Genomic DNA, 25,657 nt, shown 5'->3' on the forward strand with positions numbered 1-25,657 from the left:
TTTAAAAAAGCAAAAAACAAACAAACAAACAGAAAACATCCTGGAACAAATAAGCAAGAATACAAAATCTCAGAATACAAAGTCAACACATAAAATTCAACTGCTTTCCTGTATATTAACATCGAACAACTGGAATTTGAAATTTAAAAAAGCAATACAATTTAGAATATCATTCAAGAACTAAAGTATTGCTATAAAATATGTACAGGATACATAGAGAACACTAAAAAGAAAAGAAAAAAAACACTGAAGAAAAAACATCAAGGGGAAGGTAAATAAATGGAGAAATATTCTATGTTTATAGATTGGAAGTCTCAATATTGTTAAAATGTCACATTATAGCTACAACTTACATAGCTAAGTTTTTCTCAGCTTGATCTGTAGATTCAATTGAAACGCAATCAAAATTCCAGTGGACTATTTTGAAGATATTGACAAACTAATTCTAAAATTTACATGGAAAAACAAAGGATCTAGAACAGCCAACACTAAATTGAAGATGAACAAAGCTGGAGAATTTAACACTACTCGATTTCAATACTTACTGTAAAGTTATAGGAATAAAGACAGTATGTTATTGGATGAAGAACACATAAATCAACAGAACACAAGAGAAAGTTCAGAAATAAAACTGCAACTCAATGTAGAAAGAATAACCTCTTGTCAACAAATGATGCTAGAACAAATTGGACATTCCTATATAAATAAATTTAAAAATTTCTCAAATCCTCGACATAGACCTTACATCTTAAACAAAAATTAAGTCAAAATAAATTTTAAACCTAAATATAAAACACAGAACTGTGAAACTTCTAGAAAAAACATAAGAGAAAATCCATTCCTCGGGGTTTGATAAGGAGTTTTTAGATAAAATATCAAAAGCAAAATCAAATCAAGAAAAAAAAAATGGCAACTGAACTGTTTTAAAACTAAAGTTCTACTGTGTAAAGGACAATGATTAGAGACAAGTCATAGATTAGGAGAAATATCTATAAAATGCATATCTGATTTAAAAAACACATACAAAATATAAAAAGAACACAAACTCAACAATAAGAAATCAAACTAATTAAAAAAAATAGGCAACAGCTCTGAAAAGACATCTCACCAAAAGATATACAAAAAATAATAATAATTTTTGACAAACCAAAAATATACAATGGAAAAAAGAAAGCCTATTCAATAAATGCTGGGAAAATTGAAAGGCTACATGAAAAAGAATGAAAATAGACTGCTTTCACCATATACCAAAATTATCTGAAGATGGATTAAAGACCTCAATATAAGAACTCAAACAATAAATTGCATAGAAGAAAACATAGGTACTAAACTAATGGACTTTGGATTTAGAGAGGATTTCACAAATTTGACCGAAAAGGCAAGGGAAGTAAAAGCAAAAATGAATGGGATTATATCAAACTAAAAAGTTTCTACGAAACCATCAACGAAAAAGAAACCATCAATGAAAAAAGGGACAACCAAATGAACGAGAGAAGATATTTGCAAACAATGCCTCCAGTAAGGGGTTAACATCCAAAATACATAAAGAACTCATACAATTCAAAACAACAAGGAAAAAAATCAATTTAAAAATAGGCAAAGGATCTGAACAGACTCTTCTCCCAGAAGACATACAAATAGCCAACAGACATATGAAAAGATGCTCAATTTCACTAGCTATTAGGAAAACGCAAACCAAAATCACAATTAGATATCACCTCATATCTGTTAGAATGGCTGTCATCAACAGGACAAGTAATAACAAGTGTTGGAGAGGTTGTGGAGAAAAAGAAACCCTCATACACTGCTGGTGAGAATGAGAATTGTTACAGTCACTATGGAAAACAGTATGGAGGTTCCTCTAAAAATTAAGAGAATTACTATATGACCCAGCAATCCCTCCTCTGGGTATCTACATCAAAAATTTGAAACATTCATTTGTAAAGATATATGTACTCCGATGTTCACTACATCATTATTCATGGTGGCCAAGACAAGAGAAACAACTGAAGTATCCTTTTATTGATGATTAGATAAAGGAGATATGGTACCTATATACAATGGAATATTACTTAGCCATAAGAAAAGATGAAATACTGCTATTTGCGACAACATGGATGGATCTTGACATTATCATGCTAAACAAAATAAGTCAGACAGAAAATGTTAAGAACCATATAATTTCACTCACATGTGGGATATAAAACTGAAAGTAACAATCGAACAAGACGAATAGAGAGTCATGGACACAGATAATGGCTTAGTAGTTACTAGAGGGAAGGTAGAAGAGGTAGATTAGGGTAAAGGGGGTCAAACATATGATGACAAAAAGATATTTAACTTTGTTTGGTAAACACACAATGCAATATACAGGTGATGTATTATAGAACTATACACTTGAAAACTATATAATTTTATTAACCAATGTAACCCTGATAAATTTAATTTAAAAATCATCTGCCGTTAGAGAAAAGTAAACTAAAATAAGAAGACAGCACTAAACAATGATTAGAATAGCTAAAATCTAAAATTCAGTAACACCATTTGCTGGAAAGGGTGTAGAACAAGAATTTACAGTTCTTGCTAGTATAACAGAAAATGGTACAGCTTCTTTGGAAGATCATTTAACAGTTTCTTACAAAAGTAAATATACTCTTACCATATGATCAAGTAACCATGCCCCTAGTCATTTATATAACTGGTCTGAACATTTATTTCCACATAAAAATCTGCTCTAAAATGTTTATAGCAGCTTTATCCGTAGTTGTCAAAAATTAGGAGCAGTTAAGATGTTCTTCAATAAGTGAATAAATAGATAAACGTTCCATATAATGGAATATTAATCAGTGATTAAAATAAATGAGCTATCAAGCTACATAAATAACAAAGATGAATCTTAACTACATATTTTTATTGAAAGAACCTGTCTGGAAAGCCTACGTACTCTATGTTTCCATTTATATGACATTGTAGAAAAGGCAAAACAATAGAGACAATAAACTGTTGAATATTTGCAGGAGATCTATGGAAGCAGGAAGAGATGAATCAGTGGAATATGGGATATTTTTAAGATAGTGAAACTCTTCTGTGTGATACTCTAATGGTAGCTACATGACACTATGGATTTGTCAAAACCCTGATGCATATATATATTTTTTTAAATCATTTAGGAGACTGAGGGTATCCCAGAATGGGATACGGATGGTTACAAAATAATCTAACTGTATAACAAGTACATGAAACAATCTCATTGTTGTGGATTAAGAAAAAGGATGCTCACCTAAGTAATTCTGGAAATAAGTGGAGACTGTAAGACTAGAGGCAAAGGGACAGTACATAAGTATTATATTATAGTTGATAAAATCTTTTCCCTCCATGGGGGTAGAGATTACAATTCTGAAATCACTATAAATATATATGTCATTTTTATAATTAAGTAAATGGATGGCAGACGGTGGGAGCCAAGTTTCTCAATGTTGGAATAGAAGGTTACAAATAAGCAAGGATGAAGGATAGGATGATCCATGTAATGCTGGATTAAAGTTGGAGACATGAATATAAACTCATGTTTAACTTAATATACAGATAGATACATACAGAAAGAGCTACAGGTATATGTAAACATATGGGTTAGGAAGGAAAACACAATGATGAGGGTATGTCAATGGTACATGGAAGCCAAAGAAATGAGCTCCTCATAATCAAAGATGGAACACTTTTGCTATAAATAAAGTACTATTGTTACTATTAGATTATAACTCAAAGAATAAAATAAGTATCTATGAGTCCATGATAATAAATTATTGAATAAATAAATAAATGAGGGAAAATAATTTCTATACATAAATCCAAATAATTTATGTATATACTTTACCCTCGAGGAGCTGGAGGATAACTCTTTACTCCTTAAGTATGGACTGTACAGTGACTTTCTTCCAAAGATTACAGTATGGAAAATAAAGGGAAAAATTAATTTTACTGTAGAGAAAATTAACAAATAGTACCTCAACCATGTGACTAAGGTTTAATATCAACAGGGAATGTCTCATTGACAGTTTAGTACTCCCCCCTTAACCATGGGATACATTCCAAAACCTCCATGAATGCCTGAAATCAAGGATAGTACTAAACCTTATATACGCCATGCTTTTCCTTAGACATGCATACCTATGATAAAGCTTAATTTTATATTAGGCACAGTAAGAGATTAAAAACAACAATAATAAAATAGAACAACTATAGCAATATACTGTAATAAAAGTTACGTAAATGTGCTCTCTCTCTCTCTCAAAATATCTGATTTGCTATACCCATCTTTCATTCAAAGAAAACATTTTCAGACATCTTTTTAGGCATATCCTAATTGCCAGTATCACCACTCTTGCACTTTGGGGCCATTAATTAAAATAAGAGTTACTGAGCACAAACACTATGAGGCTGCTGGAGTTGATCTTATAACTACTCAGTGACTAGCAGGCAAATAGTGTATATGGCATGGATATGCTGGACAAAGGGATAACTCACATCTTTGGTGAAATGGATCAGGATTAAATGAGATTTCTTCATGCTACTCAGAACAGTGCACAATTTAAAACTTATGCACTTATTTCCAAAATTTTCCATTTAATATTTTCAAATTATGGTTGATGGCAGGTAATTAAAACCATGAAAAATGAAACCATGGATAAGGGGGACTACTATGTCTACTCCTGATATGATGTGATGAGAATAGCACTTTACATCCATAGTCTTCCTCCCAAAAAACCGATAATCATAGAAAAATATCAGAGAAAAACCATTAAGAAAGATTCTACAAAACGCCTGACTAGTAATTCTCAAAACTGTCAAGGTCTTCGAAAGCAAGGAAAGCCTAAGAAATTGTCACAGACAAAAAGGCCTGAGGAGACATGATGACTAAATGTAATGTGGTATCCTAGATGAGATACTGGGACAGAAAAAGTACATGAGATAAAAAGTAAGGAAATCTGAATAAAGTATGGACTTTAGTTAATAATAATCTACAATACTGGTTCACTAATCATGAGAGATATAGCATACTATCTTAAGATGTTATGAATAAGAGAAACTGGATGTGTGGTATATGAGAATTCTCTCTACAGCTTCAAAAGTTTTCTATAAACCTAAAACTATTCTAAAATTTAAAAAGTATTAACAATTTTGGATATTAACCCTTATTCAATGTATGGTTTGCAAATATTTTCTCCCATTCTGTAGGTTACCTTTTCATTTTGTTGATTGCTTCTTTTGCTGTGCAGAAGCCTTTTAGTTTGATGTATTCCCACTTACTAATTTTTGTCTTTGTTGCTTACGCTTTTGATGTCGTATCCAAAAAGTCATTGCCAAAACCAAAATCAAGGAGCTTCCTTATGTTTTCATCTAGGAGTTTTATAATATAAGGTATTAAATATTTAAACTACATAAAGAACTCATACAACTCAATAACAAAAAACAAGCAACACAATTATAAAATGGATAGAGGACCACCTGAATAAACATTTCTCCAGAGGATATACAGATGGCCAACAGATATATGAAAAGATACTTAACATCGCTAATCATAAGGGAAATAGAAATCAAAACTAGAAAAATCACCTCACACACATTAGAATGGCTATCATTAAGAAGACAAGAGATAAGTGTTGGTGAGGATGTGGAGAAAAAGGAACACTTGTGCACTGTTGGTGGAAATGTAAATTGGTGCAGCCACTATGGAAAACAGTATGGAGGTTCCTCAAAAAATTAAAAACAGAACCATCATATGATCCAGCAATCTTACTTTGGGGTATATACCCCCCAAAAATAAAACAAGATTATCAAAAAGATATCTGTTCTCCTATGTTCATTGTAGCATTATTCACAATAGCAAAGATATAAAAAGAACCTAATTATCCATCAACAGATGAACAACAAAAGATGCGGTATATACACAAACACCTACATACACAGTGGAATATTATTCAGCCATGAAAAAGAAAGAAATCCTACCGTTTGCAACAACATGTATGAAACTTGAGGGCATTATGCTCAGTGAGATAAGCTAGTCAGAGAAAGACAAATACTGTATGATATCACTTAATATGTTGAATATAAAAAACCTCAAGTCATAGAAACCAAGAGTAGAATGGCAGTTACTAGGGGCCACGGATGGGGGAATTGAGATGTTGGTCAAAAGGTACAAGCTTGCATCTAGAAGATGAATAAGTTCTGAAGAGTTAAAACACAGCCTAGTGATTATCTCAACAATACTGTATTAGGCTTCGAAGTTGCTAAGAGACCAGATCTTAAATGTTCTCACACAAAAATAAATAATAATTATGAACATGATAGAAGTGTTACTTAACTCTATGGTAATCATCACATTGCAATACATAAATGTTTCAAATCAACATGTTGCACGCCTTAAACTTATATGATGTTAGATGTTAATTATATCTCAATTAAAAATGTATTAATAAAATGCACATAATATTGAAATTTTCCCTGTAGCTAACATAGATTTTTCTCTATAAATTTTAATAATTTCTCTCTAGAATTCAAATTTTAACTCAAATTAAATATAAGTAGTGAGCATTTTTAACTTCATTTTGCCAAAGCTAAATTTTGACTATAAATCCAAAAACTTTTACAGTATACATATACAAAAATACATATATACACATGCATACATTCATTTTTTACTGCCCTTGCACTTTCTGTTACTTTTATTTGGATGTTCCAAATTTTTATTAGGTAAGTCATCTTTAGAAGCCAATAACTCTCCTTCACTAATAAATCCTAAATGAAAATCACACAGAAGCACTCACCACACACACACACACACACACACACACACACACACACACACACACACACATTCTACAGTTCTTTCAATTCATAAACTCTTGACAAATTTCTTTTTATCACCAGCCTACTTCATTATGAAACAGTAGAGTGTGGTGTTCTGATCCTATTTCTTTAAATAAAGCTGAAAATAGAATTGGAGTGTTAAGGCTTGAATTTTTAATAGATTTATCATTTTGACAATATTATTTGATGTGGATTCCAGAACTCCAGGCAAACCTTTATATAAAAGATTCTCTGTGAAAAGAAAAATGTATTACTTCAGTTTTAGAGTTTTCAAATTAAACCTAATGTGTGAAGCTTTTACACCTTCCCATATCACTTCCTATTGATGTTGCTGCAACATCAATAAAAAATTTCTGTAGTGTTTCAATACGATCCTACTTTTTACAAAGAGTTCATCTTCCATGTGAAAATGTCATCTCCAAAGTTTGTTCCGCTATTTTTTTCAAGTCACATAATGTCTCTCGGCATTTCACTTCAGAGATTCCAAAGGAGAGGTAAGAGGAGTTGACTTTTCCAAGGCTGACCCCTGGCAGGCTGGTCTTCCTGAGATCGCGCTGGCTGCCTGCAGAACAGGACCAAATAGCAACTCAAATTACTCTGCAGAAAAGAGGTACAGACAAATACTAAGAAATTCAATTTTGTCAGAATACTGGGGCATTGTTAAATCAGGGTTGGAAGCCAGGAATATCCCCACAACTGCAAGACATGAACCCTAGTCCCTGATCATCGGAGAGGGGCTTGTGTTTTCCTAACCAAAAATACTAACGTGCTGATGACCAAAGTCCTATCACATCGTACAACTCTGACTACAATACTCAGCCTGAAGTCCAGGTCACACGATGCTGCTTCTTTAGCCTGGGACCCTCTCCCAGAGTCTGAAATCTAGCTGCCTTATATTCCTGTGTGCTTCTCCAGAGTGCCTTTTCAGGGGGAACTGCGAATCTTCTAATCTTCTCATGTCAGACATTTCTCATTACAAATATTATTCCAGGCCTGATGTGCGTGTTCCTGAGTCATTTGTCCTCATTTGTTTGCCAATTTGGTGTAGAAAACAAGACACCTTGTCCCCAAACCTACGTATAGCCTTTGGGAAGGGAATCAAGGTACCAGAAATCAAAAACATATCCAAAGGAGATTTAAGAAAGTAGTCTTCTGGGGTGGTAGCATCAATCGATGGAAGGATCTGAATTATAAGTTATTAATTTGTCACTTACCTCTTGTGTTGACTCTACCATGAACTAGAAACCAAAGATAACATTCTTTTGTTATTATTAAAGGTCTTAGAAGGAGTTTCCCTCTTATAAGGCTGGATAGTAACTTGTAGATAAATAAGCCAAATATAATGAGATTGATGGTGTTCCCAACCCTAATTTATGCAGGATAAAATAAAATACTGGGAGGTGGGATTGGAGGCTTCCTTCGACTGACAAAAGAATGGGCATTATTAGACTAACCGCTTAATACATAAGATATAGGGTATATAAAGTTATGGCTCAGAAATTCCTAGAAATGGAGACAAAAGGACTTCAAAACTGTAGCCTCTCCCTATGAGATTAAGCTCATAAAGTGACTGGTCAATCAAGATAGGCCTTGAGCAGTCACTGGCCAGGGGCCTCTGATTTGCAGAAGCATTGCCTATCCAAATGTGGATATACCCCAACCCAGTTCAAGCACTACAGATAAAGTTCTATTTATCATTGTAATATGTAGATATCATCAAAAAAAAAAACAGAACAACAAAACACTCTTCATGACCTGGAAACACAGTAGTCTAGTTCTGGTATAAGATCTATTACCATGCCCATTGTTGGCCACAGAATACAGCACAAAGGAGAAACTTACTCTAAAATCCTATCAGTCTGCATTACGTTCTTATGGGATAAAGCAGAGGCTCCATGCAGCATCCCTTTCTAATCTTTAAGTGCAATTGAATCTCCTGGGTCAAAGCAGCTTAGCCCAAAACTTTGACCTATTGTAGATCTTTCTCTTATTCTGGGCACTTTTCAAAATCTGCAGTTTACTCAGCAAATAATTGAAAGAGCATCTCCACATATGAAATATGTTAACTTTAATATTCAAAGAAGCCCACCAATTGTGATTCTTTCTTTGTGTGGACCAGTACAAACTAGAACTGCTTTCCTACATTTAAGGAACTATCCTGATATTTCAATTCTTAGAAACTTCACCAATGTGGCTGCCCCCTAAAATTTTATATCCCATCCTCTGGCTTAGATATTTCTTACTGAGGTATCTAGGTACTTGCTTATTCCTGGTCAACAAATACAATTAGCAAATTGTCATACAGGTAATAGACCATAGTGAGGTTCTATAGAATGGCCAAGGCTCTGCAAACTTTCATGGCTGTATTATGACTAAAATAAGGAGTACTATATAGTTGTATAAAGCTGTCTGGGTCTGTGCTCATTCGATACAGTAAAGAAGCCATTACAGACTATAACTGTGATTGGATTCACCGGTGGATTATTAATATACATTCTATAGCACTTATGTGGCTTTTCAACCACCAAACAGGAGAACTAAATATGGATTTTTTTAAATCACTATCTCTGCATCTTACCGAAATTAGGGAACTCAATTCATGGTGCATCTTCCACTATACTTTTATCTCCACTCTATAGAGAGTAACCAAGGCAAAACTTTTCAAGGATTATAGTATTGTATTAATGTATTTCTTAATGCCTTGGTAAAGGGCATGTCCTCCAGATCTTCCTAGATATGTAGTTAGGGACTGACTGAACTCTCTAACACATAATTGTGTGTAAATATGTCTACTCTAATATTTCTATCTCATTAACCCTTAGGTCCTTCTTCTAAAATATACAAAAGGAGTTCTTGCATCTCATCTCTACTATAGGCAACAATTATGTCCAATCTTCGATAAACTAACCTAGTTCACCTAATCCCACTCTAAATTGCTAGAGCCAACAAATTCTGAGTTCTAGTGAGTATTCTCATAGTGATAAATTCAACCTGATACAACCCTATATTTCTTACTGTTTTGTCTTTGGTCCAAGACCATTATAATCTATACATGCTCTCAAGGTTTCCATATATGCTCCCAAGTTATGATAGAGTTGGCAGGAATCTACAACTCCTTTGGTATATATGCTATTTTTTCTAGGAGTAGGCTTTGCAGTTATCCTTGTGAGATGCAATGGTATCAAATACTTGCTATGGCATAATTAAGAATTAAATTTTAAAAATTAATAAATAATTTTTAATAAATTTAATTAACATTTGATTAAAATTATATTAAATAAAAGTAGGACTAATATTTTAGAAACAAATAATAAGGAAAATGAAAAGTCTTGATTGGGGAGAATAGTGATAGTGTAGACAAATGTAGACTTTAAGAGAAAATATTATTTTTCAACCTGAGTTTTAAAAAATTTTAAAAATAACTACAAAAGATACTATCTGTAGCACATAAACCAGCAGAGGAAATAAAAGTTTAAGTAAGGAAAAGTTCATCTAACATAGCAGAAGTTAGAAAAGAAGATGAAAGCAAGTTATACTTACCATGTAAACAAACAAAAAACATGGTCAAAATAAATCCATGTATGTAAGTATAAAGATAAATATAAATGGACTAATATTAGCTATGGAAGTCCAAAAATCATTAGAGTGGAAAATTCTTTAGTCACTAAATTAATGAATTCTATTATTTTCTAACCTCTCTAATGGGAGTTTCTTGAAATAAAGACACAACATTTCACTTAAATTATGTCAGCTAGAAGGGAGGGCTACATGCTGTGCATGTCAGGGCCATTGTAGTTCAATATAAATAACATAAAGATAAGTTGCAATATTTTGGGTTAGGTTTGTCCAGAGAAACATTTTGGCAAAAATTTTAAAAATGACAAACTGTTCATCAAAGGCTCATTATCCCCTTCCCAATTAGTGGCAGCCAATATAATTCATAACTAAATTATTAATTTGAAACGCTATTTCATGGCACTTGCTATATAAATTTTGAGTATTATACTGATTTGATTACAATATTACCAAATAATAATTTTCCTAAATCCAGTTACAGTTTTTTTTTTTTTTAACGATCCACCCATTCTTCATCTTTCATATCTCCCTTGTGGTTGGTCGTCTGTGTTTTGATGTTTGTACACATACAGACATTAGCTTCTTTTGCCCATTAAATGTTTTGTTCCTTGGAGTCATAAAATGCATTTTTTTCCTTTTTAGTGCAGAGTTTTACTCATAATGGATGCCTTTTTGCTGTTTCTAGAGGTAAATAATAACACTCCCACCAACAGTGGTGGTGGGGTGTCCACTGGAGAGCCTCATGGCTCCATATGGCTTTACTTCATCTAAGCAAGTATCACCATCACAATGATTTACCTAACTTGCCTCCACGTGAAATTATACCCTGTGGGAATGAGCATACATTAAAAATCCTAAATAATGGCAGTGAATTTGCCTAGAAATTATGCATGAAGGTTATATAATGTTTTGGCACGCCTCAAATTCATCATATAGGTTTGGATACCTTTTCACAATAATTTACTTAAAAAAATACATTCAAATTTTCACATCCTCAGATAATGCAATTCATGTCAAGAAAAGGATTACTAATTCCCTTAATAATTCATTCTATATTCAACTCGAGAGAATGCAGAAGTCTAAAAGAAGGTATCATTTTGCAATAAATGTCAAAAACATGTTTTATCTAAACAGCTCAACATACAGTACTGACAAAATTTAGTTAGAGATAATTTATACCCTTCAGTGGCCAAAGTAATCTATGGGTTTCTTCAAATTGCTTTTGTCTATAAAATGCACTCAATTTGCTTTACCACATGAAGCACGAATTTAAAGCAGTGTTTCATAAATCTCTGTCACTGAAGATTAAAGTAATCTTTAATTTACAAATACCACTACCAGACTATGAGCTTTATGTTGCTAGGGTTTGAAAATTCAGTTAGACAACATAAAGCTGATTTTCAACCTCATCTGCTAGTAAAGGCAAGAGTTCTAATAAAATAAAAAGAGATAAGCCATTATTAAATGTCCCTAAAGATCTCATATATGCCTTAATATGGTTCTAAACTCTTATTTGTCTGAACAGGATTGTTTTAATAGAGCACTAGGGATGAAGCATTTAAGATGTGTCCACAGTTATCTGTCATAGTAACTCTACTTGGTAAATTTCACACAATGTTTACATCTGCTGCATAAGGTCAAGGAGTTGCATAAGGTTCTCCAGCCCTTGTTAGAAAACGCATTTTAGTGGTAGATTCTCTTATTTAAAATGAACGTTTCAAAACTATGTACCAGTCACAAGCCCATTGTAAAATGCAATAAACTCTATACTAATGTATACTCTAAATTTCTAACAGACTTATATCTACCTATATCAAAAACTTCCATTTCAAAAACAAATGCACATATATGACATCTATGGAACTCTGACTTCTCTTTAAATAATTAACAACATATCTGAATACTAACTAACTATGTGGCATTGTGCTAAGCAATTTACATGTATCACATATAATTCTCATAAGAACCCTTTAAAGTAGTTCTTTATTAGTCCCTTCCCTTAGGCACAAGGAAGTTAAATCACCAAAGACACACAGCTAGTGCATTTTTCTTAATAGACTTCAGTTTTTAGAGAAGTTTAAGGTTTATAGAAAAATTGCGCAGAAAGTACAGAGAATTCCCATAAACCCTCTTTTCCCCCTCAATGCCCCCCTGTACACAGTGTCCCCTATTATTAACGTCTTGCTATTATAGTACATTTGCTACAGTTGATTGTACCTTATCATTAACTAAAATCCATAGTTTACATTAGGGCTCACTGTTTGTGTGTACAGCTCCATGGGTTTTGACAATTGCATAACGTCATGTACCTGTCATTATAATACCATACAGAATAGTGCCCTAAAAATCTCCTGTGCTCTATCTGTTGATCCCTCCTTCCCTCCTGCCAAATCCCTGGCAATCACTGATTATTTTACTGTCTTTATAGCTGTGCTTTTGCCAGATGTCTAGAGTTAGAGTCATACAGTATGTAGCCTTTTTCAGACTGGTTTCTTTCACTTAGGAATATGCATTTAAATTTCCTCCATGTATTTTCATGACTTAATAGCTCATTTCTTTTTATCACTGAATAATATTCCTTGGCTTGGATGCAATAGAGTTCATTTATTCATTCACCTACTAAAGGACATCTTGGTTCCTTCCAAATTTGGCAATTATGGATAAAGCTGCTATAAATATTTATACACAGGTTTTTGTGTGGACACATTTTCAATTTGTTTAAGTTAATACCCAGCAGCTCTGTAATAGTTTCCTAGGGCTATGTAACAAAGTACCACAAACTGGGTAGCTAAGAACAGAAATTTATTGTCTCATGGTTGTAGATGCTACAAGTCTGAAATCAAGATGTCAGCAGGGTAGGTTCCTTCTGAGGGCCATAAGGGAGAATCTGTCCCATGCTCCTGTCCTAGCATCTGGTCCTTTGCTGGAAATCTTTGATGTTTACTGGCTTGTAGACATATTACTCTAATCTCTGCTGTCTTCATGTGGTATTTTCTACTTTGTTATCACTTCATCTTTGTGCATATTTATCTCTGCGTCCAAATTTTTCCTTTTAATAAGGATACCAGTCATATAGGATTAAGGTCCACCTTAGTGACATCATTTTAACTTGACAACCTTGATAAAGACCTATTTCCTAACAAAGTCATATTCTGAAGTAGCTGGGGTTAGAATTTCAAGATATGTTTCTGGCACAATACAAATCAACCTACAATAAGTGCAATGCTAGATGTGTGGTAAGACTATGCTTAGCCTCAGAAAAAAATGCCAAACTGTCTAACAGACTGCACCATCTTGCATTCTTACTAGCAATAAATAAGAGCTCCAGTTGCTTCACATGTTCACCAGAATTTAGTGTGGTCAATGTCTTGAATTTTAGTTATTCTAATAGGTATACAGTGGTAACTTACTGTTGTTTTAATTTGTGATTCCCTGGTAAAAGATGACATTGATCATCTTTTTATATACTTATTTGCCATCTGTATACCTTCTTTGCTGAGTTGTCTGTTCACATCACTTCCCCATTTTTAAATTGGGCTTTTTATTTTTTAATTGAGTTTTTAAGTGTTTCTTATATATTTTGGAGACAAGTCTTTTATTAGATATTTGTTTTTTATAAAGATATTCTCCAAGTTTGTGGCTTGTATTTTCATTCCCTTAATGATGTCTTCACAGAGCAGAAGCTTTTAACTTTAAAGAAATTCGACCATTATTTTTCTTTATTGGATCAAGATTTTGGTTTGTATATAAAAAATCATCACTAAACCCAAGATCACCTAGATTTTCTCCTATGTTATCTTCTCAGAGTTTTATAGTTTTGTGTTTTACGTTTAGGTCAATGACTCATTTTTAGTAAACTGTTTTCAAAGCACAAGATTATTTTTTGCATGTATCCAGATGCCCAGTAGTTCCAGCACCATTTTTTGAAGATTATCCTTTCTCCATCAGGTTTTTTTGTTTTTTTCCAATCAGGAATGGGTGCTAGATTTTTCTCATTGCCTTAGTTCTTTTGTCAAAGATAAGTTAACTAATCTTCATGGTTTCCTTCTGGGTTCTCTGTTCTGTTCCATTGTTCTATTTATCCATTCTTTCACCAATACCACACAATCTTGTTTACTATGGCTCTATAGTTAAGTCTTGAAGTGAGATAGTATCAGTCCTTTGACTTTATTCATCTTCAGTATTGTTTTAGCTATTCTGGGTCTTTTGTATTTCCATATAAACTTTTAAATCAGTTTATTAACCAGAAAATAATATGCTGTGATTTTAATGGGATTGCATTTAATCTATAAATTTAGGAAGAACTGATATCTTAACAATACTGAACTTTCCTATCCATGAATACAGAATATATCTCATTTCTTTAGGTCTTCTTTGATTTCCTTTATCAAAATTTTCTAGTTATTCTCATGTAGATCTGGTATGAATTTTGTTAGACATACCTAAGTATTTCATTTTTTGAAACACAAATAATGTGGTTTTTAATTCCCATATAAATACATATAAATTCCACTTGGTCATGGTGTATAATTTTTTTATACATTGTTGGATTTGATTTGCTAATATTTTGTTGGGGATGTCTGCTCATAAGAGTAGAAGATGTAGTCTTTCTTCTTTATAATGTCCTTGGTGTTGGCTCTGGAGCGTTTTGAAACCACAGTGTGATTCCAGAACCCATGTTCTTAACTACTACATTCTATTCTCTGAATGGGTTGAGTTTCAACACTTGAGCTTCTATCATGAACGAGGCATCACTAGATGTTTTTGAACATAATTCACATTTTTATGAATCAAATAGGAGAAAAGATAATCCTGGAATAAGAAAATTTGTCTCATTTCTAAAAGGAGTATAATAGTGTCCCCCTCATGAGGTGTTTGTGAGTAATAAACTTTGCAGCGAATGATAAACACTTAACAAAGTACTTAGACATTTCACAAACATAATGTGTTCTTGAGGTGACAGTCATATCAAAATTGATTTTTTTGTGCTCTAAACCAATATTTATACTACTATTAGATATTTCTGCTGAGATAATGCATTAGTTCTTCAAAACCAGTCTCTCCAAAATTCAATCTCTATTTCCATTCCTAAAACCTATTCTCTTCCATATTTCCTGTCTCCTTTAGGTTCAACGCTGATCTAGTCACCAAACTATAAAATGTGGAATTATCTTTTTAATTTCTCCTTAAAGCAATTGATCAAAGGCCACTTTGTTCTCAAATCCTCTAGACTCCTACTCATCCCCTCTATTGTGATGCTATTTATGTTCTCCATACTTCTACAACTATGGGAAAAGCTTCCTAGAGTATCTTCATTCTTTCACACAATCTACTTTACACCCTTTTGCCAGAACCACATTTCAGACGAAGGTCAACACTGTGCTTAAATTCACCTCATTACCTATTTTATTATAGCATTCAATAAATTCACCTCATTACCTATTTTATTATAGCATTCAATAACATTAGCAAGAATAGTCACATATCTAGCTACTCTACCTTCACATCTTCTATTCAAGCCAAATTATAGTAGCTACCTTTCTCTGAGTACACATTACAAATATGTACTCCATGTATTTATTCATGATATTTGTTTTATACAGAACGTCTTACTTCTCTCACTTCCAAAATATCCTGTTTATCCATAAAAGCCAAAAAAAAAAAAAGAATGCTTCTCTCATGAGGGTTTGAGACATTAATATAGCTCTTTGCTCTAAGCTTCCACATATTTTTCTTGAACAACTGATAGGGCATTTCATAACCTGCTTTACAAGTTCATGTGCCCACCTTCCTGCTACATGTGAGTTCCTCAAGATTAAGAATTTTGTATAATTGGTTTTTGTATCCACAGTGCTTAGCATAGTGCTGGGTACACAGCTGATATTCAACAAAGCTTGCTGAATTAAATACATTAATATTTTAAATAATACTTCTTTTGATTTCCTATTTTTAGAGTTAAGACTTAAAACCTCAAAGTTACCGTTGCAAATTGTGACTTATGAAAGAGAAATATAAAATCAAATATTTTAAAATGTAATAATAAAAAATAATATATGGTCACAGAGATAAGTACATGTGTGGGCCCTTTAAGAGGAATGCCTGGGATTTCAGTCACCCTCCCTATCACTCAGCCATAATCTCCACTGGTTTTCACAGCCAGAAGTTGTGATAACATAGTAGTATTGTAAAAACTATGAGTGGTGGCAGATGAATACTGGATTTATCAGGGTGATCACTTCAAAAGTTATATAAATGTCTAATCACTGTGTTGTATACCTAAAACTGGAAAAAATAAAAATATAAAAATTAAAATCATAATAGATGATCACATTCTTATGAGGCAACATATATACATGAATTTCAATCAATAAATACATATCTTCTTTTTATGTGAACATAAATACTATATAAGAGGTTCTACTTCACTACGTTAAAATTTAGAGGATGTCTATTTAGATTAATTAAAATGAGATTATAACAGATCATCAATACATATTTTCAGTAATTTACTCATGTAAAATTGTCATGGATTAAAGAACTGAAGCTTCCAGAACAATTATATAACAATATGGTAGTATACTTTTTCAAGTTCCACCATCTAGAATCACTGAAATAAACTATATGACCCTGCTGATGAGGGTACAGTAGAGGAACTCTACAGTCATATTCCTTTGTAGAGGCAGAGTGGGACCATGCCACTATTCTTACTGAAGTTTCAATGTGAGGCAAAGTATCTACCCATCTACCTTAAGATCAAGCAAATTTTTTTACCCATGAACCTACTTCTTACTTTCTCTCTAGCTGTTCATCAGAAGAAAGGAATGAGATATTATAGAGTAGAAGTAAACTAACTGTGCCCAACCTGCAGCCTATTATGTTAATCAGTGAACTGAGATTGGTTTTTATATTTTAATAGGTTGTTTTAAAAAGGAAGAAGAATATGAGACATAGACTACTCATGGCCCACTAAACATAGAATATTTACTATATAGCCTTATTGAAATAGTTTGTCAACCCTTTTACTTTAGGATAATGCAGTCTAATAGAATTTTCTATGATAATGGAAATGTTCTATATTCTTGCTGTCTAATACTGTAGTCACAAACCTCAGGTAGCTCTTGAGTACTTGAAGTGTAGCTGGAGCAACTGAGGAAATGGATATTAATTTAATTTTAATTCAGATTTAAATAGCCATATCAATCTGGTGGCTACCATGTTGGACAGCACATCTCTAGAGTACCATTTGTCCTATTCTGATGGTTCTAAACTTTCAAATGCTAAGAACAGTGGATGGAATAGAAGCCACACTGTTATTACCTTTTCAGTAGTTACTCAGGTAACATAACTCCTCCAAAAACATTTTCTTTTCCTTCCATTTTGTGTCTTTTATCATTCCATATTACCCATTTCCTTCCAATGTGTCTTCAACCACCTTGCTAGCCCATTCTCCTCGTGTTTAAAGTGGAAAAGCAGAACACAAGGATAGTCCAAAATCATACTGCAGGGAGGAGATGTATTTCTACAAGACTAAGTCAAAACTAAATCGTTGCCTTTAAAAGAGTATGGCAGAAGAAGTTTAAATATTTTGGGTACTTGGTTAAATGTTACAGATCTCTCAGACACATTATGAAATGACCTAAAGATCCAACCACTATGCATAATGTAATTTCTGTGGAAATTTCTATTCTGAGTTCCAAACACCTGACTTAAAAACTTGCCATAAACTTTCTGACAAATTAGGAATAAATTGTGTATAGTTTAACAATAAAAATTACTTACAAGTTATTCAGTACTATGAGTCATAGAAAATATTTACTTAAAAATTATGGAAATTTTTCACCAGCTTCATATATGATGAAAATACTCTGTATTTAGAACTAGCTAGCACTATGATATTTGTTTGCCTTTGACAATCACCTCTTTCCCAAGGCATTTTATTTTACCACAATGACACTTCCAAAATCAAATACATTCTCCTTAGCCTAACAAGTAAAAATAGTTTATTGTGCAAAAAAATTGGAATACAATATCACCTTTAAAACATTTTCCAAAGCTGCATTATTCTTAATATGTCGTTTCATTAACCATGCAGTTCAGGACAGGATTCGCTGTATAATGTGTATGCATTATTTCTTAGAATTTAGAATTATAGTTCCAGTTTGCTGATTCCTAAATCAACTAAATCAGGAAGTGAAAAATAGCTTTTGTGCCAAAGCAATTGTTTCTGTTGGAGTTTCTTTTTAACTGTAAGGTAGCCTACCTTCAACGTATCTCTTTGTTAGGCAAAAATATTAAATGAACAATAGATAAATGTTGAGAATATCATTCAATCGTTTTTTAAGTAATTGTCAAATATTCTCTTTAGAAAGTTTCAAAGGTAAATGGCTGCGTCTAGAGTAAATGATACCAAAAGATTTTTATTTGTCAAAAATGGTTAGTAAAGAAAAAGTACAGTTTCTGTGAGAGAGATGTGAAGAAAAAAGGAAGACTTGCTCCTTTACCTCTTTTGAATGAGTTTTTCATCCAATTCAATTGTATGGGAAAAATGAAATGTGTGTTTTTATGAATGTTTGGAAACTCCAGGGTCCTCTTCATTAGAAAGACAATGTGCCCAGACAATTGAACGACTTTTCAACTTTTTCAGGATATTTTACCATCATTAATATTCAGAGAAATTGTCCAAAAAAAAAGTCCTTAACAAAAGAATGTATTAAAAACTCAATTAAAAAACCTTCTGTCAGATTCTAAAAAAATACTAATCACTGGCAAATTATTGGGGAAAACTTTGTACATAGACATACCATTTATAATTGTAGGTTTAAATTTTTCTTGAAGAACCTAAAGGCCTTCAAAGTTCCTATGGTATTATATAACTTACCAATTATGATATTTAATTAAACTGTATGTTAATTTGGACAAAGAGAGAGTTAGAAGAATTTTTATTTTTGTTTTGCATATGTTCAGGACAAAGCAATTCCAGGCAAAATACTTCATTTAATATTCTCTCACAGATTTAGTTCCACAGAAATGAGAAATTCAAATGAATTATAACTAGCTTTTAAGGAATAATAATTGAATAGGAAAGCAGTAACAACTTTGGCTGGACAGATGGCAAATCTAAATACTTTGAGATTAAGTAGAGAATTATAAAGGTCCTTAGAGATCAAATAGTCTGTTTTTAACCAGTATATTGATTCCTTCCACTACATCTCATGTACAGTTTCAGTTCCAATACTTTAGTTAACAGGGAGTTCTCTACCTCCCCAGCCAGTAAACTCTACCTTAGAAAGAATTTAAATGTAAGAAACATCTTTGGAACAGCTCCCTTCTGTGTCTGATTTTAGTCTTGACTTTGATTCACACTTGCAAATTTTTTTGAGGAAATTATTTTCTTATCTCACATTATATTCTTATAAGGATTTTTTAAGAAGTTTAAAATATTTTGATAAATACTATAAACCATCAACATTACTGTTATTTATGCTATGTACGTTATAGTGGTAGTAGCAGCGATGGACTTACTTTTTCGTAAAGATTTTCATGAGAATAAAAACTAGATTGATCAAAATGTCATATTGGGAGAATAAAAAACCAGGGCCAGTGTTTCTTAAACCATAATGTACACGAGAATCATTTTGGACCTTCTTTGTACATTTTCCCAATGATTCTCATTCATTCATTTGTATTCTACATTTTATTCCCAGATTAAATATAATGGACCACACTTTGAAAACCACAGGTTTAGCACCCAAATAAAAGAGACTAACTCTAACATAAAATATGAAAATGTTAATGATGAAATCATATTTTATAAACATTGGAAATAAATAATTTGAGAAACAATCAACTAAAGATTTATTGATAAGAATAATTTTATGAGTATGGATAAATATGAATACATAGAAATATAAGGCTATCTACACATTTACAGGTAATAGTAATATATAAGGAGATCAAATGTCCTTTTGATTATCTTAATGTTTAATGGGAATTTGAGAAAGCAACTACACAAGCAATTAGGAGCAGCATCCAAAAGAGGAATGACAGCATCACTCAGCCTAATGCTAGCTCACTTACTTAAATAATGTCTCCTTAGTAATAGGACAGATCTGCTCAAAGGCCCTTGAAAACAAAAGCAATCTATATGCCTAAAAAAATTCACTTTGGCTAAGTTAAAAGTAGAGAATTAGAGTAGTAGTATTTGGGAAGAATTTATATCAAAGACTAGATAAAAAAGCAATAGTTAGCTCTAATATTTGCTATCTATGTTAACTTAAGCAGTTGCCTAGCTTCCAGAAGACTCGATTTTCTCTCTTGTAAAAAGGAAATTATAATATCTGTTCCTTTCTGCTTCAAGATGTTGTTGTGTGGATCAAATGAAAAATAAATGAGAAGGTACTTCTGAATCTATAAACACTACCATGTGGATGGTACATGGGTAAAATCAGAGTCTTACTATATATATAACCTGCTTCTTCAAATGCCAAATCAGTCAAATCCGTGGAAAGGCAATGGCTTCAAGAAGAAATAATGACAGGTTCTGCAGACACTTTTCACTCTCATACATTTCTGTGAGAGAGGTGGGACTCATTGGAAAGTATGATTTATACATATGAACACAAAATAAACATTCACCGTCTGATGAGTTTCATAGTGATTTCTAAAGTACATTTAATGAGTATGTCATCATAAACATAATTGACTCTGGGAAAAGTAAGCACTGGGACACATTGCCTACTAAATTCTGAAATGCATCCCAACCATTTGCCATTATTATGAGGTTCTCATCATTCTTAGTTCATAGAACTGAGTCCCAGTAATACTTGTCATCAAGATGTCTTTAAAAGTTCTCAGCTTGATTAAACTTTAGACAGGCTTATGCTTGACTCTAGACCCTTGCTCTTCCTTTTTCAGGAACATTTACCTTAAAAACTTTTAATTGCAAATTCTTTCTCTGCCCCTTTGAGAGGCAATATTTTTTTAAAAAGCTTACTGTCAGATTTACAACGCAGGACTATCTTCCTCCAGGATCTGGGCACTATCCCTTTGATATATAAGCATCAAAGAAGATAGTACTCTTATCTCCCAATCTCTTTGGGAGAATAGGAACCTAAGTTCAGTGGATGCCTTACTCCAAGTTGTAAAACTGCTTCCTATCACAAAGATACAAGAAAATTTATTTATTAATTAGTTATTTGGGGGGCGGGGGGGACAAAGGCAACTAGCAAACACAGATGGCCTGTGTTTCCTTCCCCTCTCACACAAGTGCTTAAAAATTTTCTCACCCTTTGTTTCCATGGAATTGAGATTGGACTTTAGTGTAGTCTTCTTCTCTATTGCAATAAATAAAATCTTGAATAAAATTTTCCTTACCTGTTTAACTTTGTCCGGTGCAATTTTTGCTTTGACACTCAGGAACTTATTTAGGACAGAAAAAAATATTTCTTCTAATTTGCAATCATGAAAAGGCATACTAGAAGAAATAGCATTTGATGAAGACAAAGCAAACAGAAACTATCTTTTGTGTAAAGGCTGCTGTCAGCATATAAATTAGTATGAGGCTTAGAATGATTAATTTAATCAAGGCCTCAATATACTTGGTCTTGAGCAAGGAAAGGTTTTACAACAGAACCAGTACTGTCTTTTCCAGATTGCCAAAACTCACTCAACACATGGCTGATATGTGGAGCTTTGGCAAGTATGAAGGAATGCTAAAGAAAATGTTGCCATCTGGTAAAAGAGAGAAAGGTGATAGGATACAGACATTTTCAACTTTTTTATGAGATTTTACATATTCTGTTAGACAAAACTAAACATATCCAGATAGAAAAATCTTCTATAGTTTTATTTTAATAAATTTAAATAAGAAGGAATTCATTATTTTACTACACTTTTACCACTCTTCCATTATTATTTTTTTAATTAAGTTTATTGGGGTAACATTGGTTAATATAATTATATAATTTTCAGGTGTACGTTATAATTTGATATCTGTATATTCTATTGTGTGTTTACCACCCTTCGGCTACCATATATTTGATCCCCTTTATCCACTTCACCCTCCCCTTGCCCCCTATATTTGACCCCCTTTCCCCCATCTACCCTCCTCCCTCCTCCGTCACCCGCTACCCTCTGGTAACCACTAGTCTATAGTCCATGTCCGTGAGTCCCTGTTTGTTTGTCCTGTTCACTTGATGCTTTTAGGTTTATATCCCACATATACGTGATATCATTTGATTTTCAACTTTTTTTTTTCTGGCTTATTCTGTCCTTGTTCTGCTCATCTAGATGTTTTTTCAGTTCCCGAAATTGTCGATATGACTCGTTTCTGAATTCACTGATTTTTTTCAGAAGTACCATCCTGAAATCTCTGTCATTTAAATTGCATATTTCTATGTCTGTAAGTTTATTTTCTGGAGATTTTTTTTCTCTTTTTCTGAGATGCCTTGTCACTTTGGTTGTTTATGATGTTTAATGAACTATTTCTCCACCTGGGCATTAATAGAAATGTATTCTGCTTTTTTTTCCAGAAAGAAGATTATATAAAAGTCTCTCTTTAGCTGGCTGCAAAGAAGGCGCTTTTCTTTTGGTTTCCAGTAGGTGGCGTCTAAGCCTCTTGGATCCCTACTTTGTATAAAGCCTTAAAAATGCCTTATTATTTTCTTATAGATATTTAATCACACTCACTACCCTCTGTTTCAGTCCCTCTCAGTGTCAGTGACAGTTTTGATAGTGCTTGCTCAGATTCCCCTGGGACTCTGTGGTGTTTGGTCTCCAAGGGTATGGGGGTAGGGGCCCTCTGGGTCAGAAGTTGGGGACTGTGGCTCAGCCTCGGTTTTGCAAACATGCCCGTAAAAATCAATTGTTTTTTCTCTGCCATCCGGCTTCTCTGCTTTCTGCCCTGATGACTAGGCCCTGCTACCAGCTGCGTGGAACTCACAACTCTCCCAGGCAGGGCTGTTTAGGGAAGTCATCGCTCCTTTTCCTCTTCCCCTGCTCCTACAGAGAGCTCCAGCAGCTTCTTTATTTCTTCCGACACCCGGGGTTCTGACCTGTGGTAGCTCTTATGTGCAGATCCCAGACTCAGATGTGCTGGTGTGCAATTTGCGTGTTTTTTATTGAGTTTTAGATGTTTAGCTTATTGTTGTTTCAAGGGGAGAGGTCTGGGGACATCTCTCTCTCCACCATGTTTCCAAAAAAAATCCCATTATTATTTTTAACAAATTATATTTCCATGTAATATGTTAATGAAAACGTGATCTGGTATACGTACTCGTCTGTGTAAGAACAGAATAGAACTGTATTCATATATTGTGTTGCCTTTCCATTACTGTAATTTTACATGGTCCTTCAGTGAATGTGCTCATGTATTACATGCCTGATGAGTTTTAACTAAGCCTAAATATAAACGTCAAGCCAGTGAAAAATTATGTATAAAGCATATTCTTTTTTTAACGTAGTGCCAAACTATACAATCTTATTACTAAGTCATGATAGTTTGTCCACTTGAAAATCATTTAACTTTTCCTGCTTTTGCTGTGTCTAACTGGTAGGGAGAGTCATATTTTACAGTTGAAGACTATGTGTGATTAATATCCATAAGATGTGACTGAATTAAAAACAATAATTATTTTATTTACCATAGATATCTCTTAAGTCTTAATTGCTGATTTATTAGTTAATTTAGAAAATCTTTGTTAATGATCTGATGTAGCTCTGAGGAATGCTGAATAAGTAAGAGATTCTTATTCTGTAGAAATAATTTTCCTAACCACGTATGCTTGATCCAAGAGAAAGATTAGTGGAGTGGGCATTGGAAACCAGTGGTTCAATTTCTCTCAACCACACAGTCACACATGACATACACACAGAAAATTATGTATTAGAAATTATTCATTTCAATGAAAATTCTTATCAATGGCCCTCTTAAAATATAGGAAAAAATAATATTCCCTAGGACTTAATTTTTAAGAACACATGGAGCTTATTTTGTGATAGAACATTACTCAGTTTATCTTTTCTAAATTAATCTATATTTTGCTTGGATTTTTCTTGTTCTGTATCACTCAAGGCTTACATTTAGGGCTTACTTTGCTGCTCAGATAATTGTTTCTGGAAAGGAAATTGTTAATGGTTCTGTGGCATAAATTCTCCAGAATTAAACCTCTGATCTCATCTACATTAGTCTCTTTTTGCTCATTTAAAAATCACTGCCCTTCACAGACTTTACAGAAGGATTCCTCATTTTAAATGCGTTATTTAGGAAAGTAATAGATTCGATTTCATGAGACGATCAATCCTTATAGAGGAAAAAGGAAGCAAAACAACATTCACTGAAGCCCACAAGGTACCACATATTGTTCTAGTATTTAAAATACAATATTTACTCTAATTCCAACAACTACCATAAGAAGAGTTTATCATTTCCATGCTATAAATGAAAAACAAAATAAAACAAAACGAGAAGAAACTAAGGCTCACAGATGTTAGGTAACTTGCTCAGAGACCAATTGCTAGTTAATAATAAAACAAAGATTTGAAACATGACTTCAAATCCATGTTTTTTTAATCCCAGCAACAAGATGCATCTACAAAGTAATTGTATTTAGAATAAAAACAGCAAGGTTGAAAGCATTTTGAATTAAGTATGCTTGGATGCAAACTGTAATAAGTTCAAGTGGAAACTCTTGTTATATATCAAATAATGTATGCCCACGTTTCCCAAACTGTGTAATTGTGCTCTGGTATGTCTCATCAAATTCAGCAAGTACTATGGAATATTTTAAAATTTTAAGGGAAACAGTGATACTTCACATCTCTCAGATTACGGAAAACTACTAGCTCTAGGTAGTAGTTTGTGCTAAAAGGAATAGATTGTGCTAAATTCCTTTCAATGGCATAATTTTGCATAGCTGGATTTTCAGTGACTACTATGATAAAAAGCAAGTACCAAGCAAAAAACAATGCAGAACAGGTAAAGCGAGGGTCCTGGTGGTGTCTAGTCTGGTTCCAGTATCTGAGAAGTTGTGCAGTACTCAAAAGATGCACACATCCCATTAATAACTGTGCTTATCTAAAAATTAAAAATTTTTTTTGTAATTTATGTGTATTATTTTCTTCAAACATCTAATTGTTAGGACATAAGTACTTACTGAGTTACTTAGACTTCACTACATAATAAGTGAAACTCTAAGCATTTCTTTTGGTTTTACGA

The sequence above is a fragment of the Pteropus medius genome, unplaced genomic scaffold (genome assembly GCF_902729225.1).
Source record: "Pteropus medius unplaced genomic scaffold, Ma_sr-lr_union100, whole genome shotgun sequence".
NCBI lineage: Eukaryota > Metazoa > Chordata > Mammalia > Chiroptera > Pteropodidae > Pteropus > Pteropus medius.